This window comes from Hakea prostrata, chromosome 10 (genome assembly GCF_041222555.1).
Source record: "Hakea prostrata isolate BN-2017 chromosome 10, UWA_Hpros_2, whole genome shotgun sequence".
NCBI lineage: Eukaryota > Viridiplantae > Streptophyta > Magnoliopsida > Proteales > Proteaceae > Hakea > Hakea prostrata.
Genome location: NC_142609.1, coordinates 9,627,742 through 9,636,745, shown reverse-complemented (window position 1 = coordinate 9,636,745; position 9,004 = coordinate 9,627,742).

Below are 9,004 nucleotides of genomic sequence, written 5' to 3'. Positions count from 1 at the left end.
CGTATAGGTAATGTCTCCAAATCTTTAAAGCAAAAACAACGGCGGCAAGCTCTAAGTCGTGAGTGGGATAATTCCGCTCATAGTCTTTCAATTGCCGAGAAGCATAAGCCACAACTTTGTCGTGTTGCATCAACACGCAACCCAATCCGATCATGGAAGCATCGGTGTAGACTGTCAACCCACCGGAACTATCAGGTATAGTCAAAACCGGGGCGCTTGTCAATCTAACCTTCAGCTCCTCAAAATTCCTCTCGCAAGACTCGGTCCAAACGAACTTCTCTTCCTTTCTAGTTAGCTTAGTCATAGGGGCAGCCAACCTAGAAAAATTCTTGATAAATCTCCGATAGTGTCCTGCCAATCCAAGGAAACTTCTTATCTCAGTCACGGTCTTCGGTCTTTCCCAATCGGTAACGGTTTGCACTTTTTCCGGGTCGACACGAATACCTTTGGTTGAAACAACATGGCCAAGAAACACTACCCTTGAGAGCCAAAAGTCATACTTGCCAAACTTAGCATAGAGTTTCTTTTCTCTCAACCTTTGCAAAGTGAAGTTCAGATGTTCCGCATGCTCTTCTTCATTCTTCGAGTAAATCAAGATGTCATCAATGAATACGATCACAAACTTATCTAGCACATCATGAAATACCCGGTTCATGAGGTCTATGAACACGGCAGGGGCATTTGTTAAGCCAAAAGGCATAACTTTGAATTCATAGTGTCCATACCTTGTTCGGAACGCCGTCTTAAAGATATCACTTGACTTCACTTTCAACTGGTGATACCCTGATCTTAAGTCAATCTTCGAGAAAACAGACGCGCCCTTCAACTGGTCAAACAGGTCATCAATCCGAGGCAACGGGTATCTGTTCTTGATCGTTAACTTGTTCAACTCTCTGTAGTCAATGCATAAGCGCATACTACCATCTTTCTTCTTAACGAACAAGACCGGAGCTCCCCAGGGTGACACACTTGGCTGCACAAAACCTCTATCCAGGAGTTCATTCAACTGAGCTTGCAACTCCTCTAGCTCGGTAGGCGCCATCCTGTAAGGAGCTTTAGACACCGGAGACGCTCCAGGAGTTAAGTCTATGGAAAACTCAACCTCTCTATCAGGGGGGTAGTCCTGATAAATCGTCTGGAAACACATCAGCGAAGTTACAAACTACACTGACATTTTCAGGTCTCTTCTTTTCCTTAACCTTGCTTCCAGATGAAACATCTTCCACTAGGGAGTGGACTTGCATTAAAGCGGTCAAAGTCTTCTTGCTCACTCTTCCCTTCCTTCCTTGGAACTCCAAAACTGAATTCCCCTCCAATCGGAATTGGATCTTCTTTGAAGAGCACAAGATCACAGCGTTGTAGGATGTCAACCAATCAATTCCCAAGATCACGTCGAAATCTCTCATATCGAACAACACCAACCTTGCCTTCAAGTTCAAACCACAAACACAAACAGGACATTCCTCTAACACTTTATCTAGTTTAACAACAGACCCAACAGGGGTACAAATTGATAAATAACTAGACAAACATTTGGGTGTTAGGTTAGTCTTCACAGCAAAAGTAGATGAAATGAATGAATGAGATGCACCCGTATCAAACAATACAAATGCTGGTAAAGAAGCGACTAACAATGTACCTGTAACAACATCATGTCAAGCTTCTTGGTCAGTACCAGATATATCGAAGACTCGCGCGGCGGAGAGGGCAGGGGACACTCTTCTGAACAGGAGCACCGGGCTGAACAGACTTCTTGGGGCAGAGGCGGGCAAAATGGCCGGGCTGTTTGCAAAAGAAGCAAACATTATCCTTCGATCCAACAGAGGTAGCTGCCACTGGAGGTCTCTGAAATGCAGGCCTGGGGTGTACCATTCCAGGTAGAGAAGGCTGAACAATTCCTGCAGGTCGGGTCCCACTAGTCCGGCCATACTTGCCTACATGAGCAAGATCGGGACTCGGCCCAACACTCCGGGGCTGATAGGTGGGAGTGGGGGTACGGTGCAGGCCTCACAAAACGACGGTCAGTACGATCAACAAATCCAGAAGGTCTGGATTGCCAAGGTTTCTGTGCTCGCACATTCTCCTTCTCAGTTTCCTCAATTTTCTTCGCATTCTCCACGGCCTGAGCATAGTCTCCAAGAGGTAAGGCGGTGAGGTGGACTTTGATTGAAGGTCGCAGCCCTTTGAAAAATTTCTTCGCCTTGGCAACATCGGAACTCAAAGAATCGGGAGCGAAGAAAAAGAGTTCTTCAAACTTCTGCTGGTATTCCAAAGCACGTAAAGGGCACCTTGTACCAATGCCATGAATTCCCGCCTCTTTGGCATCCTTTACCGACTCAGGAAATAGTTCCTACAAAATGCTTCCTTGAACAACTCCCAAGTAACCACACCAGCATGAAGGTTCTCGAGAATAGGCCTAGTGGAGGTCCACCATGCATCAGCTTCATGTTGGAGCTTCGTTTCCGCAAACAACACCTTCTCGATTATCCGAACACTGCGCAGTGTCTAAATGCCTTTTCCAATTCTCTCAACCATCTATTAGGAAAGAGGGTGTCCTTGGTCATTCCGGTAAAAGATGGTACTTGGAGTTTAAGAAAACTTTCCATCAGCTTGGTATGCGGGATCTCAGTGGACCTCTCCACATACGGAGCTGCACGGCCAGGGTTTCTTGAACCACTTGCTCGGTTCTCTTCTTGCATAGCCAAAAATCCGGTCATCATTTGATTGAACTGCGCCGCTTGTTGCTGCATCATGTTGGTCATAATGCTAGCAATGTCTCTGAAGCTTCCGATTTCAGGAGCATCGGAAACTCCATTAGGGGCGGGGTGCTCTCCTTGTCTTTGCTGGTCCGGGGTCCCAGCAGGCACATCTTCAACTCCGGAATTATCAGAACCAATCAAACAATTCCTCAGAAGCACCATTCTTCAAACATCGGAAATTTACAACATCGAAAATCAACTTGTCAAAATCACTTGATCAATAGAATAGAATGCCCAAATCATGCTTAAAATCATCAACATAGCAAGATTATAGTCCAACATTGACAAGAAATAAATCACAAATCAGATTTCCACAAAAGCCCAAAAGCAGAAAATTTTCCCTATTGGTCGATACATTTAGTCGATGGCATCGACCAATAGTATCGACCAAAAACATTCTGCGTGAAAAACAGAATATATGGTTCACTCGTTTCATTTCCAAAACATTTCCATTTCAAACTTGGCTCTGGGGAAAACTTCTCCTTAAGGTCTCTAAGGGTTTTAGGGGTGATTTGAGACTTCCAACACTCTTGCAAGCTTGCATTGATCAACAACACAAGTAAGTCTCATTCTCTTCTTCTCTCTTCTTGCGTTTTCATTTACCAAGATATGATTTTTCTTCAAAATTGCAAAATGGTTGATGCTAATGGTTAGAATCATGTCTAGGGACGTTTAGAAACATGCTCCCACCATTTTACAAGCCAAACTAAGCATGAAACACAAGATTTCACATTCTTGGATTCAAAAATCACTATTCATCTCAATATTTCCAACTTTACAAATACTTGCCTCATTTTTAAACCAAAATGAATTTTGACATGAAACCAAGTCCCACATGACTAATTTACCATGGGGAAGGTGTTCCCACATTCGGTTTGCCGAAATTCCAACTTTTGAAAAATCTCAAACATAGCCCAAAGAGGGATTTCTTCCTTCACCTTCTTGCTGAATTTTCACTTCTACATGGCCAAGATGTTAGATTTTCACCAAACAAAACATCCCAGCATGTTTATCCAAGTCTTATACACATGCTAGTATGTTCGAATCACATTTTCGCAACAATTTCAAATTTTTGAAAAATTACAAAAATGCCCTTCATCTAACAAATGAACAAGGGAATTAATCAAAATGAAATTTCTTTCTTGTCTCCGCAGGTTCATCATGCCCAGAGGAGGACGGAGGGCTGACAGAGGTATAGGACATGCTCCACGGCAGGAGGTGACCGAGGAGGACCTCTTCATATCACCTCAGGCAGAGTTCCTGTTCGAGCACTACTTCTATGACATACCGATCGAGTACAGGCGGTTGGTAGCCTTAGATGAGCTAGAGACCTTTCGCATACGGGAGAGGTTAGAGGCGATGGGATGGTTATCTTTGTACACCACGCCATATCCAGTCTACCCAAAGCTTGTCAGGTACTTTTATAGTAACCTGACCTACCGATTCGAGGATGACCCGCGAGATGGTCCTCGGATTGTCATCTGCTCCGTGGTTAGAGGCGTTGAGATCACATTCACTACCAGCGAGTTGGCTGGGATCTTGGGAGTGCCGTCTGTACCAGGCTTTCGCTTGTGGATTCCTCCTCGCACTGACATTCTGGAGGGTCTCATTCCATACGAGACACACGAGATATGCAAGACTCTGTGGGACGATGAGAACTGCTTCATGCCCAGGAGTGACACTTCTATGATACCATCTGCCCGAGTCATCGCTCGCTTTGTCGGGCGAAACATTATTCATGATTGCAGGGCATCACAGAAGGGTGACGATTATGGAGGCACTAGTCATCTATTGCATTTACACTGGCGTGCAGATAGACTTGGCTCACATCATGCAGCATATCATGATAGACCGAGTTGAGTTTCCCGGGGTCAGGAACTTAGCTTTCGGCCGGGTCTTGACACGCATTTTCCAGTACTTCCAGGTGGATTTAGAGGACACACTGATGATTCCTGATATAGAGATAGGTGAGGACCTCTGTGCATGGTCGGTCAAGAAAATGGGGCTTGGTAATGCGGTTAGATCAGACAATGAGGCCGACATCGATGGGGATGCCGAGGATGACGATGTAGATGAGCATGGAGACGATGATGATCAGGGTGATGCTCCAGTTCTGGATGATGACCAGGGGCATTAGGAGATTCCCGCTCCACGATTCTCCGAGGATGGAGGTCCATCTCACCAGACTTCTGAGGCTCCAGGTGTGACTTCTCATCAGTCTTCGATTTATTCCATACTCGAGAGGATCGAGGCTCGACAGATGAGGATGGAGACATACATGCACACTTTAGGTGAGAGGTTTACACGGCTCGAGGATGAGTTCAGATCGAGGAGGGATCAGACAGATCGTCGGAGTAGATCACCTAGATAGATAGCATTAGGAGTTTTCCTTTTTATGTTTCCCAGATGTACTTTCTTTCAGACTTGTAAAAATTTTCTTATGTGATTAATGAGATCAAGTTGTTTTGCTTATATTATTGTATCTTATTCCATAATCAGTTAAGTTTCATTTATTCAGTTACTAATCTCGGTTATCTATTATTCAGCTCTAAGAATAGTTGAGTTACCCTTTTTGATCGGTAACTCGGAATGTTCCATCATCGCTTCCGTGGTTAGGGTCTTACTGAACCTGGGGCTCTGATACCACTCTGTCACATCCACCCAGCCGGTACCCTATCTGGCATACCCGGGATGTGATCCACAGCCCCGAAGATCCATAGTTCAGGGACCACATAATCTACATCGACGATAATACAATCATGAACAGATAATAATCATAAACTAACAATGAATGATCATGGAATTCAGAAATAAGGTGTCAGACATAATCAGAGTGCGGAAATAAATATCAAATCAGATAAATTAAGAAGGCAGTGGGCGGAATCCACTCCTTCACCAAACGGAAGTGAGGTCAAAATTTAGTTAAGTACAAGTCTCAAGTTATAAAGGTAAGTTAAAGTTATTACAATTCTTCTAAGTATACTGTCACAAAAGAAGGGGTAACTACTCATAAGTCTCCTCCATAATAAATATATCTTCTTCAAAGTTGAGGACCATGGAGACCCAACATGACTGCTCCCATACAACTCCGGGGCTAACCCTAGTACGCCTGGTAATCTTCTTCGGTATGGTCACCGAAGTCTTCAACGTAGCCAGCCTCCGGATGGTAGTATGAGGTATCTGGGTCCGCCTCAGGGAGGGTGCCATCAGAGTAATCACCTGTAGAATAGCCTAACAAAATATTGCAACAGAAAAGGAATGAGTTCAAAAGAACTCAGCAAGGAAGTTATCCCACCACACATAAACCACAAGATAATCATAAAATGATGCAGATGATATGAGGCATATAATGCAATATGACTTTATTCTAAGTATGCTGGTCATCTATGGTAGACATGCTTTAAGTCATAGCACCATACTTCTTTAGGTAGTCTCAGTCACTCATCACCGGGGGGAATTGGGTCCTGCATCCCTCTCGGACAAATCCATGGTTGGGGTTCGGTCACCGCTCTCTCACATCACTGTTTGGTCTAAGTTTTGGCGCATGTCAGGGTATAGCCTAGCCCAATGCAAGTCATCTACTTAATCATATCATGCCAGTTCCAGATACTTCCATTCCTCCCCTCTCGGGATCCTTCCCGGTATCCTTCACACTAGAGTCACGGATATTACTCACCGGACTCATCAACCCTATTGGTCATCCACAAATGGTAAACGGGAAGCTCTCACGTCCCTCTCACGGATCATTTCACCGGTCTTGAGTGCCCGTGAGCCCAAGTCTAGCCATTTGTAACCCTACCAATAAATGGCCCCTTTCGGGTAACCGTAATGCAATTTATGTCCTCTCACGGAGTGGATACCGGTCTTGAGCGCCCACAAATCCACACTACTACCACGGGTTGTTCGGTCTCAATGCCCTTCCGAATCGGGTCTGATATGATAGGGACATCCTAGCCATATATCTAGACAAATCCTATGCATGTCATTCAATAACCCGGGAAAGCGTCAATGGACACCTTCGGAGAACATCCCATACTATTCCCTCCGATGTCCAAGGACAGAAGCACCAGTAGGGTACCCCTCAATCTCAAGTTATACTTAAGCAATCACATGCCCAAGTTCATCATATCAGTTCACAAGATACAACGTCATAATAAACATTCAATTCATGACATTGACATAAGTCATCATATATTGAAATTGATAAACATGATAAAACATTGAAGTAATATAATGTAAACACAAAGCTACTGTTAAAAGACATATGTAGCAAGTCTAACACGATAAGAATATGAAATAGAAACTATATTTACTAGGTTAGGAATACCAAGTCAAGATTTCCATATCCTAGGTAATTACATCGATAACTATCCTTACCTTGAATCGGAGAAGAGAATGGTCCAAGATCACAAGCAGTGGCCCAAATAGTCTTAAAGTCCTAAACAAGCATATATGAAAGGTTAGAGAAGAAATCAGAACAATCGGAGATCAAACGAATCAGAACTGGGCAAAAGTTGCTGACAGCAACTCTATTAGTCAATAGTATCGACCAATAGTATCGACCAAATCAATTCCGGGACAGCAAGCTGGCTTTTCGGATTCTTGCCCAGATTTGGTCTTCCGGGTCTCGGATTGACATGAAACTTGGAGGATAGTCTAAGCACAACATGGGGACACTAATTATCAAGAAACTTTCATAATCCAATGGTCCATTTGGAAATCCCCAAATTGACATATTAAGGTTAAGAGTTGTAGATCATGGCATTGGCTATATCTCAATGCAAATTAGGGGAAAACATGGGGGATTAGGTAGGGAATCGTTTAGAAGTAACATGGAGCACATATGCAAGGTATAGATTAGGTTAATCATGAGCTTCATCTCAGTTTTGGTAAATAAAGCAAGTTGGTAAGCAATAAATCATGGAAATGTGTAGTCAATGATCATGAGGTGAATCAATCATAGTCATGTCGGTGAAAACATCATTGTATGGGGTTTAGAAGGTTCATGGCAAGGTGTATGCAAGGTTGCAGCACCTTGGCCATGGTCCCAACAGTAAAATAGAGAAAAGATGAGTGAGCAAGTTATTAGGAGAGAGAGTCATACCTTTAAAGTGGAACAAGAAAGTAGGAATGAGTGGTTGGCAATGATTGATGAAGAAGATGCTTCACCACTACCAAGGAGGAGTTCTTGGGAGGCTCTCTCACGTTCCCAGATGTTAAAAACGCGAGAATAGGGCTCCAGTCTCGAGGAATAAATAAATAGAAAAGAATATTCCAAGAATCTTTAAATCTGGGCTCAGGCGACTTGTTGGTCGATGGTATCGACCAATAGTATCGACCAAAACAATCTCTGCAGAAATTTTACAGAATAGTTCAGCAACTTTAGGTGCGGACTTGGAGGGCTATACAAGGTCAAATTGCATGGGGTTTTCTCCTACAGTTCACTCAAGAGGTCTAGTTTCAGGGAGTACCTTCGGATTATGCACAGGAGTCCGTTTGCTATTTCAACTGTCTCGCTCTTCATCAGTGCGCAGATTCTAACTTAGCACTGGTAATGTGCTCAAGGAAGGAGCAGCATCATCAATGTCCATAAACTGGAATCCCGACATTACGTCATATAAGTCCCTCCTACCACCACTTCGGGTCTTTGGACCTACAAACATAACAATGACCGGGTCGGGTCAAGGTTAGGTAAAAGCTGGATTTTACAACAATGTTCTGAAGCCCAAAAGATTTTGTTTGCTAAACAGAAGTTGCAACATGAAGCTGACACTTGGTGGACCTCCACTCGGCCTGTGTTGGAAGGTTTGCATGCGGGTGTTGCAACTTGGGATTTGTTCAAAGAAGCTCTCTGCATGAACTACTTCCCTGAAGCGGTGAAAGATGCAAAATATGCTGAATTTATGGTTCTTACGTAGGGATCCTTGTCTATGTTGGAGTACCAACAGAAGTTTGAGGAGCTTCATTTCTTTGCTCTAGATTCTTTGAAGCTTGACCTCTCCAAGGCAAAGAAGTTCTTTAAAGGACTGCGCCCTACCATTAAAGCTTACCTCACTGTTCAGCCTATAGTGAGCTATGCCCAAGTGGTGCAGAACTCGAAGAAGTTGGAAGAAACTGAGAAGGAGAGTGCACGTGTGCAAAGGCCTTGGTAGCCCAGGAACCCTGGTTTGGTGGATCGTAATGATCGGCGTTTTGTGAGACCTACACCCTACCCCACTCCCGCTTTTCAGCCTAGGAGTGTAGGT